At 46.5% G+C, this 10,379-nt stretch overlaps 1 protein-coding gene across 1 annotated transcript in view; it reads right to left on the minus strand.

Annotated features, from left to right (window-relative positions):
* DMBX1 (diencephalon/mesencephalon homeobox 1) overlaps positions 1-9,944 on the minus strand; it is a 116,935-nt gene extending 106,991 nt beyond the window's left edge. The window contains exon 1 of the mRNA XM_075848297.1: positions 9,198-9,944. The gene's annotated coding sequence lies outside the window, so the exon portion shown is untranslated. The remainder of the gene's footprint in view (positions 1-9,197) is intronic.
* Positions 9,945-10,379: the final 435 nt, after the last annotated feature.

A 10,379-nucleotide genomic window follows, 5' to 3' on the forward strand; every position in this document is an offset into this window, starting at 1 on the left:
ATGGGGCAGTAATGCTGAGTGCAGGTGCAGAGCCTTGTCTGTATGTGTATGGGGCAGTAATGCTTAGTGCAGGAGCAGAGCCTTGTCTGTATGTGTATGGGGCAGTAATGCTGAGTGCAGGTACAGAGCCTTGTCTGTATGTGTATGGGGCAGTAATGCTGAGTGCAGGTACAGAGCCTTGTCTGTATGTGTATGGGGCAGTAATACTGAGTGCAGGAACAGAGCCTTGTCTGTATGTGTATGAGGCAGTAATACTGAGTGCAGGAGCAGAGTCTTGTCTGTATGTGTATGGGGCAGTAATACTGAGTGCAGGAACAGAGCCTTGTCTGTATGTGTATGAGGCAGTAATGCTGAGTGCAGGAGCAGAGCCTTGTCTGTATGTGTATGGGGCAGTAATGCTGAGTGCAGGAGCAGAGTCTTGTCTGTATGTGTATGGGGCAGTAATGCTGAGTGCAGGAGCAGAGCCTTGTCTGTATGTGTATGGGGCAGTAATACTGAGTGCGGGAGCAGAGCCTTGTCTGTATGTGTATGGGGCAGTAATGCTGAGTGCAGGAGCAGAGCCTTGTCTGTATGTGTATGAGGCAGTAATGCTGAGTGCAGGAGCAGAGCCTTGTCTGTATGTGTATGAGGCAGTAATGCTGAGTGCGGGAGCAGAGCCTTGTCTGTATGTGTATGAGGCAGTAATGCTGAGTGCAGGAGCAGAGCCTTGTCTGTATGTGTATGAGGCAGTAATACTGAGGGCAGGTACAGAGCCTTGTCTGTATGTGTATGGGGCAGTAATGCTGAGTGCAGGAACAGAGCCTTGTCTGTATGTGTATGGGGCAGTAATGCTGAGAGCAGGTACAGAGCCTTGTCTGTATGTGTATGAGGCAGTAATACTGAGAGCAGGAGCAGAGCCTTGTCTGTAGGTGTATGGGACAGTAATGCTGAGTGCAGGAGCAGAGCCTTGTCTGTATGTGTATGGGGCAGTAATACTGAGTGCAGGAACAGAGCCTTGTCTGTATGTGTATGGGGCAGTAATGCTGAGTGCAGGAACAGAGCCTTGTCTGTATGTGTATGGGGCAGTAATGCTGAGTGCAGGAACAGAGCCTTGTCTGTATGTGTATGAGGCAGTAATGCTGAGTGCAGGTGCAGAGCCTTGTCTGTATGTGTATGGGGCAGTAATGCTGAGTGCAGGAACAGAGCCTTGTCTGTATGTGTATGAGGCAGTAATGCTGAGTGCAGGAACAGAGCTTTGTCTGTATGTGTATGGGGCAGTAATGCTGAGTGCTGGAACAGAGCCTTGTCTGTATGTGTATGAGGCAGTAATACTGAGTGCAGGAGCAGAGCCTTGTCTGTATGTGTATGAGGCAGTAATGCTGAGTGCAGGAACAGAGCCTTGTCTGTATGTGTATGAGGCAGTAATACTGAGTGCAGGAGCAGAGCCTTGTCTGTATGTGTATGGGGCAGTAATGCTGAGTGCAGGTACAGAGCCTTGTCTGTATGTGTATGAGGCAGTAATACTGAGTGCAGGAGCAGAGCCTTGTCTGTATGTGTATGAGGCAGTAATGCTGAGTGCAGGAGAAGAGCCTTGTCTGTATGTGTATGAGGCAGTAATGCTGAGTGCAGGTACAGAGCTTTGTCTGTATGTGTATGAGGCAGTAATACTGAGTGCAGGAGCAGAGCCTTGTCTGTATGTGTATGGGGCAGTAATACTGAGAGCAGGTACAGAGCCTTGTCTGTATGTGTATGAGGCAGTAATGCTGAGTGCAGGAGCAGAGCCTTGTCTGCATGTGTATGGGGCAGTAATGCTGAGTGCAGGAGCAGAGCTTTGTCTGTATGTGTATGAGGCAGTAATACTGAGAGCAGGAACAGAGCTTTGTCTGTATGTGTATGAGGCAGTAAAACTGAGTGCAGGAGCAGAGCCTTGTCTGTATGTGTATGAGGCAGTAATGCTGAGTGCAGGAGCAGAGCCTTGTCTGTATGTGTATGGGGCAGTAATGCTGAGAGCAGGAGCAGAACTTTGTCTGTATGTGTATGAGGCAGTAATACTGAGTGCAGGAGCAGAGCCTTGTCTGTATGTGTATGGGGCAGTAATGCTGAGTGCAGGAACAGAGCCTTGTCTGTATGTGTATGAAGCAGTAATACTGAGTGCAGGAGCAGAGCCTTGTCTGTATGTGTATGGGGCAGTAATGCTGAGTGCAGGTACAGAGCCTTGTCTGTATGTGTATGAGGCAGTAATACTGAGTGCAGGAGCAGAGCCTTGTCTGTATGTGTATGAGGCAGTAATGCTGAGTGCAGGAACAGAGCCTTGTCTGTATGTGTATGGGGCAGTAATGCTGAGTGCAGGAGCAGAGCCTTGTCTGTATGTGTATGAGGCAGTAATGCTGAGTGCAGGTACAGAGCCTTGTCTGTATGTGTATGAGGCAGTAATGCTGAGTGCAGGTACAGAGCCTTGTCTGTATGTGTATGGGGCAGTAATGCTGAGTGCAGGTACAGGGCCTTGTCTGTATGTGTATGAGGCAGTAATGCTGAGTGCAGGAGCAGAGCCTTGTCTGTATGTGTATGGGGCAGTAATGCTGAGTGCAGGTACAGAGCCTTGTCTGTATGTGTATGGGGCAGTAATGCTGAGTGCAGGAGCAGAGCCTTGTCTGTATGTGTATGAGGCAGTAATGCTGAGTGCAGGAACAGAGCCTTGTCTGTATGTGTATGGGGCAGTAATGCTGAGTGCAGGAACAGAGCCTTGTCTGTATGTGTATGAGGCAGTAATGCTGAGTGCAGGAGCAGAGCCTTGTCTGTATGTGTATGGGGCAGTAATGTTGAGTGCAGGTACAGAGCCTTGTCTGTATGTGTATGGGGCAGTAATGCTGAGTGCAGGAGCAGAGCCTTGTCTGTATGTGTATGAGGCAGTAATGCTGAGTGCAGGAACAGAGCCTTGTCTGTATGTGTATGGGGCAGTAATGCTGAGTGCAGGAACAGAGCCTTGTCTGTATGTGTATGAGGCAGTAATGCTGAGTGCAGGAGCAGAGCCTTGTCTGTATGTGTATGAGGCAGTAATACTGAGAGCAGGAGCAGAGCCTTGTCTGTATGTGTATGGGGCAGTAATGCTAAGTGCAGGTACAGAGCCTTGTCTGTATGTGTATGAGGCAGTAATACTGAGTGCAGGAGCAGAGCCTTGTCTGTATGTGTATGGGGCAGTAATGCTGAGTGCAGGTACAGAGCTTTGTTTGTATGTGTATGGGGCAGTAATGCTGAGTGCAGGTACAGAGCTTTGTTTGAATGTGTATGGGGCAGTAATGCTAAGTGCAGGTACAGAGCCTTGTCTGTATGTGTATGAGGCAGTAATACTGAGAGCAGGAGCAGAGCCTTGTCTGTATGTGTATGGGGCAGTAATACTGAGTGCAGGTACAGAGCCTTGTCTGTATGTGTATGGGGCAGTAATACTGAGTGCGAGAACAGAGCCTTGTCTGTATGTGTATGAGGCAGTAATGCTGAGTGCAGGAACAGAGCCTTGTCTGTATGTGTATGGGGCAGTAATGCTGAGTGCAGGAGCAGAGCCTTGTCTGTATGTGTATGAGGCAGTAATACTGAGAGCAGGAGCAGAGCCTTGTTTGTATGTGTATGGGGCAGTAATACTGAGAGCAGGTGCAGAGCCTTGTCTGTATGTGTATGAGGCAGTAATACTGAGAGCAGGAACAGAGCCTTGTCTGTATGTGTATGGGGCAGTAATGCTGAGTGCAGGTGCAGAGCCTTGTCTGTATGTGTATGGGGCAGTAATGCTTAGTGCAGGAGCAGAGCCTTGTCTGTATGTGTATGGGGCAGTAATGCTGAGTGCAGGTACAGAGCCTTGTCTGTATGTGTATGGGGCAGTAATGCTGAGTGCAGGTACAGAGCCTTGTCTGTATGTGTATGGGGCAGTAATACTGAGTGCAGGAACAGAGCCTTGTCTGTATGTGTATGAGGCAGTAATACTGAGTGCAGGAGCAGAGTCTTGTCTGTATGTGTATGGGGCAGTAATACTGAGTGCAGGAACAGAGCCTTGTCTGTATGTGTATGGGGCAGTAATACTGAGTGCAGGAGCAGAGTCTTGTCTGTATGTGTATGAGGCAGTAATACTGAGTGCAGGAGCAGAGCCTTGTCTGTATGTGTATGGGGCAGTAATACTGAGTGCAGGAACAGAGCCTTGTCTGTATGTGTATGAGGCAGTAATACTGAGTGCAGGAGCAGAGTCTTGTCTGTATGTGTATGGGGCAGTAATACTGAGTGCAGGAACAGAGCCTTGTCTGTATGTGTATGGGGCAGTAATACTGAGTGCAGGAACAGAGCCTTGTCTGTATGTGTATGAGGCAGTAATGCTGAGTGCAGGTACAGAGCCTTGTCTGTATGTGTATGGGGCAGTAATACTGAGTGCAGGAACAGAGCCTTGTCTGTATGTGTATGGGGCAGTAATACTGAGTGCAGGAACAGAGCCTTGTCTGTATGTGTATGAGGCAGTAATACTGAGTGCAGGAGCAGAGTCTTGTCTGTATGTGTATGAGGCAGTAATGCTGAGTGCAGGAACAGAGCCTTGTCTGTATGTGTATGGGGCAGTAATGCTGAGAGCAGGTACAGAGCCTTGTCTGTATGTGTATGGGGCAGTAATGCTGAGAGCAGGAGCAGAGCCTTGTCTGTATGTGTATGGGGCAGTAATGCTGAGTGCAGGTACAGAGCTTTGTTTGTATGTGTATGGGGCAGTAATGCTGAGTGCAGGAGCAGAGCCTTGTCTGTATGTGTATGAGGCAGTAATACTGAGAGCAGGAGCAGAGCCTTGTCTGTATGTGTATGGGGCAGTAATACTGAGTGCAGGTACAGAGCCTTGTCTGTATGTGTATGAGGCAGTAATACTGAGAGCAGGAACAGAGACTTGTCTGTATGTGTATGGGGCAGTAATGCTGAGTGCAGGTGCAGAGCCTTGTCTGTATGTGTATGGGGCAGTAATGCTGAGTGCAGGAGCAGAGCCTTGTCTGTATGTGTATGGGGCAGTAATGCTGAGTGCAGGTGCAGAGCCTTGTCTGTATGTGTATGGGGCAGTAATGCTGAGTGCAGGAGCAGAGCCTTGTCTGTATGTGTATGGGGCAGTAATACTGAGTGCAGGAGCAGAGCCTTGTCTGTATGTGTATGGGGCAGTAATGCTGAGTGCAGGTGCAGAGCCTTGTCTGTATGTGTATGGGGCAGTAATGCTGAGTGCAGGAACAGAGCCTTGTCTGTATGTGTATGGGGCAGTAATGCTGAGTGCAGGAGCAGAGCCTTGTCTGTATGTGTATGGGGCAGTAATGCTGAGTGCAGGAGCAGAGCCTTGTCTGTATGTGTATGGGGCAGTAATGCTGAGTGCAGGAGCAGAGCCTTGTCTGTATGTGTATGGGGCAGTAATGCTGAGTGCAGGAACAGAGCCTTGTCTGTATGTGTATGAGGCAGTAATGCTGAGTGCAGGTACAGAGCCTTGTCTGTATGTGTATGAGGCAGTAATGCTGAGTGCAGGTACAGAGCTTTGTTTGTATGTGTATGGGGCAGTAATGCTGAGTGAAGGAGCTGAGCCTTGTCTGTATGTGTATGAGGCAGTAATACTGAGAGCAGGAACAGAGCCTTGTCTGTATGTGTATGAGGCAGTAATGCCGAGTGCAGGAGCAGGGCCTTGTCTGTATGTGTATGGGGCAGTAATGCTGAGTGTAGGTACAGAGTCTTGTCTGTATGTGTATGAGGCAGTAATGCTGAGTGCAGGAGCAGAGCCTTGTCTGTATATGTATGGGGCAGTAATGCTGAGTGCAGGAGCAGAGCCTTGTCTGTATGTGTATGGGGCAGTAATGCTGAGTGCAGGAGCAGAGCCTTGTTTGTATGTGTATGAGGCAGTAATGCTGAGTGCAGGTACAGAGCCTTGTCTGTATGTGTATGAGGCAGTAATACTGAGTGCAGGAGCAGAGCCTTGTCTGTATGTGTATGAGGCAGTAATGCTGAGTGCAGGAACAGAGCCTTGTCTGTATGTGTATGAGGCAGTAATGCTGAGTGCAGGAGCAGAGCCTTGTCTGTATGTGTATGAGGCAGTAATGCTGAGTGCAGGAACAGAGCCTTGTCTGTATGTGTATGAGGCAGTAATGCTGAGTGCAGGAGCAGAGCCTTGTCTGTATGTGTATGGGGCAGTAATGCTGAGTGCAGGAGCAGAGCCTTGTCTGTATGTGTATGAGGCAGTAATACTGAGAGCAGGAGCAGAGCCTTGTCTGTATGTGTATGAGGCAGTAATGCTGAGTGCAGGAGCAGAGCCTTGTCTGTATGTGTATGAGGCAGTAATGCTGAGTGCAGGAACAGAGCTTTGTCTGTATGTGTATGGGGCAGTAATGCTGAGTGCAGGAGCAGAGCCTTGTCTGTATGTGTATGGGGCAGTAATGCTGAGTGCAGGAGCAGAGCCTTGTCTGTATGTGTATGGGGCAGTAATACTGAGTGCAGGAGCAGAGCCTTGTCTGTATGTGTATGAGGCAGTAATGCTGAGTGCAGGAGCAGAGCCTTGTCTGTATGTGTATGAGGCAGTAATGCTGAGTGCAGGAACAGAGCCTTGTCTGTATGTGTATGAGGCAGTAATGCTGAGTGCAGGAGCAGAGCCTTGTCTGTATGTGTATGAGGCAGTAATGCTGAGTGCAGGAGCAGAGCCTTGTCTGCATGTGTATGGGGCAGTAATGCTGAGTGCAGGAACAGAGCCTTGTCTGTATGTGTATGAGGCAGTAATGCTGAGTGCAGGAGCAGAGCCTTGTCTGTATGTGTATGGGGCAGTAATGCTGAGTGCAGGAGCAGAGCCTTGTCTGTATGTGTATGGGGCAGTAATGCTGAGTGCAGGAACAGAGCCTTGTCTGTATGTGTATGAGGCAGTAATACTGAGTGCAGGAACAGAGCCTTGTCTGTATGTGTATGAGGCAGTAATACTGAGTGCAGGAGCAGAGCCTTGTCTGTATGTGTATGGGGCAGTAATGCTGAGTGCAGGTACAGAGCCTTGTCTGTATGTGTATGAGGCAGTAATGCTGAGTGCAGGAGCAGAGCCTTGTCTGTATGTGTATGGGGCAGTAATGCTGAGTGCAGGAACAGAGCTTTGTCTGTATGTGTATGGGGCAGTAATACTGAGTGCAGGTACAGAGCCTTGTCTGTATGTGTATGGGGCAGTAATGCTGAGTGCAGGAGCAGAGCCTTGTCTGTATGAGTATGAGGCAGTAATGCTGAGTGCAGGAGCAGAGCCTTGTCTGTATGTGTATGGGGCAGTAATGCTGAGTGCAGGAGCAGAGCCTTGTCTGTATGTGTATGGGGCAGTAATGCTGAGTGCAGGAACAGAGCCTTGTCTGTATGTGTATGAGGCAGTAATACTGAGTGCAGGAGCAGAGCCTTGTCTGTATGTGTATGGGGCAGTAATGCTGAGTGCAGGAGCAGAGCCTTGTCTGTATGAGTATGAGGCAGTAATGCTGAGTGCAGGAGCAGAGCCTTGTCTGTATGTGTATGGGGCAGTAATGCTGAGTGCAGGAGCAGAGCCTTGTCTGTATGTGTATGGGGCAGTAATGCTGAGTGCAGGAGCAGAGCCTTGTCTGTATGTGTATGGGGCAGTAATGCTGAGTGCAGGAACAGAGCCTTATCAGAATGATATTTCTCTCCATGGTTGTGTTTCACGTCATGTAATTATATAAAAGCCAAATATCTAGAGTCACTTCATCATTCTGTGTAATCTCCGCACGTGATGATGAAGCTTGTGTACGATATAGCTGTATATTACGGTATCGCTTTACATTTTATTGCGCATTGTGCAGAATCTTGATCTGTTTTTTTGTTTTTTCCGTTATTTATAACATTTGTATTTCTCCTCCAAAGATTATTAGATTGTGTATCATTTATAATCTGTTACAATAATAAAAGCACATGAGGTTCCACCAAACCACGAAATGAGGTTGATTTTCCAGTGCGGGAACTTTATATTACATCATCATGTTATATATCTCAGTCCATTATATTATTATATTATTGTCACCTAATGTTATATCACAGACCATTACATTCGTTTATTTTCATGACATGTTATATTATAGCACAGTATATTATTATTATATTATATCATTATCTTATGTTATATTTTATTCTTTTTGTATTATTATTATGTTACTTATGTCATGTTATATTATAGCACAGTAAATTAAATTATTATATTAACAATATCTTATGTTATATTACAGTCCTTATTTATATACTATCTTTATATTACATAGTTACATAGTTACATAGTTACATAGTTTGTACGGCTGAAAAAAGACACATGTCCATCAAGTTCAACCAAGGGAAGGGAAAAGGGAAGTGGGATGTTAAAGTAAAGCACAGTAAATTATATTACCATTATTTTAAAGTCCATTATATTATTGAAATGTTACAGTATATCATTGTATATTATATTAGTTTATTATCATCTCATGTTATATTACATTGTTATAGCCACTCATCTGTAATTTATGTAATCAATAGCTCATTATTTAATCATAAACAACATTTACTATAATAAAGGAAACATTTAATATTCTGTATACATGTTAAATATTATAATGCTACTTACAAAATAAAACAAATTAAGACTACCAAATAAAAATATGTTAAAAATAGAGATGGATGGATAGATAGATAGATAGATAGATAGATAGATAGATAGATAGATAGATAGATAGATAGATAGATAGATAGATAGATAGATAGATAGATATTGGATAGATAGATAGATATTGGATAGATAGATATTGGATAGATAGATAGATATGAGATAGATAGATAGATATGAGATAGATAGATAGATAGATATGAGATAGATAGATAGATATTGGATAGATAGATAGATAGATAGATAGATAGATAGATAGATAGATAGATAGATAGATAGATAGATAGATAGATAGATAGATAGATAGATAGATAGATAGATAGATAGATAGATAGATAGATAGATATTGGATAGATAGATATTGGATAGATAGATAGATATGAGATAGATAGATAGATATGAGATAGATAGATAGATATGAGATAGATAGATAGATATTGGATAGATAGATAGATAGATAGATAGATAGATAGATAGATAGATAGATAGATAGATAGATAGATAGATAGATAGATAGATAGATAGATAGATAGATAGATAGATGTAGTATGGTTTTTCTCCTGCACTCACGTACCTCTCTGGCTGGTTTAGGTGCACAGTCCCTTTGGTTTGTCCTCAGTGCAGGGACTGTTGGAGATCCGGTCCCAGGTGCAGTCACTCTGCCATGTGCTGGGGGGTGGGATTACACAGGACTTTTAACTCAGGGTGCGCCCTGTGACTGGTCCTCCCAGCTGTCAATCATCAAATGCAGCTCCTCCAACTTGTGAGAAGTCTTTCAATGAGTGAGGAGTCACACAAGCCCAGAGGGACAGATAGAAGAACAGAGACAGGGACAAAGTGGGACAGAGGTCTGCTCATAAAGTGAGGTGCAAAGAGACAGAGAGTGAGAGAGGTTCGAAAGAATGAGGAGCAGAGAAATGAGGAGAGAGGTATATAGAGAGGAGCAGAGAGAGGGACCAAGAGAGGCTCAGAAAGTGAGGTGCAAAAGGAGTGAGAGTACCAGAGAGAGAGAGAGAGAGAGAGGGGGTCAAAACAGAGAAGAGCAGAGAGAGGCACAAAGATTGAAGCAGACAAAGGGGCAGATAAAGGGACAGAGTGGGACATGATGGAGCAGAGAGGAGTACATTGTGGAGCAGAGAGGAGGACATGGTGGAGCAGAGAGGAGGACATGGTGGAGCAGAGAGGAGGACAGGGTGGAGCAGAGAGGAGGACAGGGTGGAGCAGAGAGGAGGACAGGGTGGAGCAGAGAGGAGGACATGATGGAGCAGAGAGGAGGACAGGGTGGAGCAGAGAGGAGTACATTGTGGAGCAGAGAGGAGGACATGGTGGAGCAGAGAGGAGGACAGGGTGGAGCAGAGAGGGGGACAGGGTGGAGCAGAGAGGAGGACAGGGTGGAGCAGAGAGGAGGACAGGGTGGAGCAGAGAGGAGGACATGATGGAGCAGAGAGGAGGACAGGGTGGAGCAGAGAGGAGGACAGGGTGGAGCAGAGAGGGGGACATGATGGAGCAGAGAGGGGGACATGATGGAGCAGAGAGAGGGACATAATGGAGCACAGAGGGGGACATAGTGGAGCAGAGAGGAGGACATGATGGAGCAGAGAGGAGGACATGATGGAGCAGAGAGGGGGAAATGATGGAGCAGAGAGGGGGACATGATAGAGCAGAGAGGGGGACATGATGGAGCAGAGAGGGGGACATGATGGAGCAGAGAGAGGGACATAATGGAGCACAGAGGGGGACATGGTGGAGCAGGGAG

Source organism: Rhinoderma darwinii, unplaced genomic scaffold, assembly GCF_050947455.1.
Source record: "Rhinoderma darwinii isolate aRhiDar2 unplaced genomic scaffold, aRhiDar2.hap1 Scaffold_34, whole genome shotgun sequence".
NCBI lineage: Eukaryota > Metazoa > Chordata > Amphibia > Anura > Rhinodermatidae > Rhinoderma > Rhinoderma darwinii.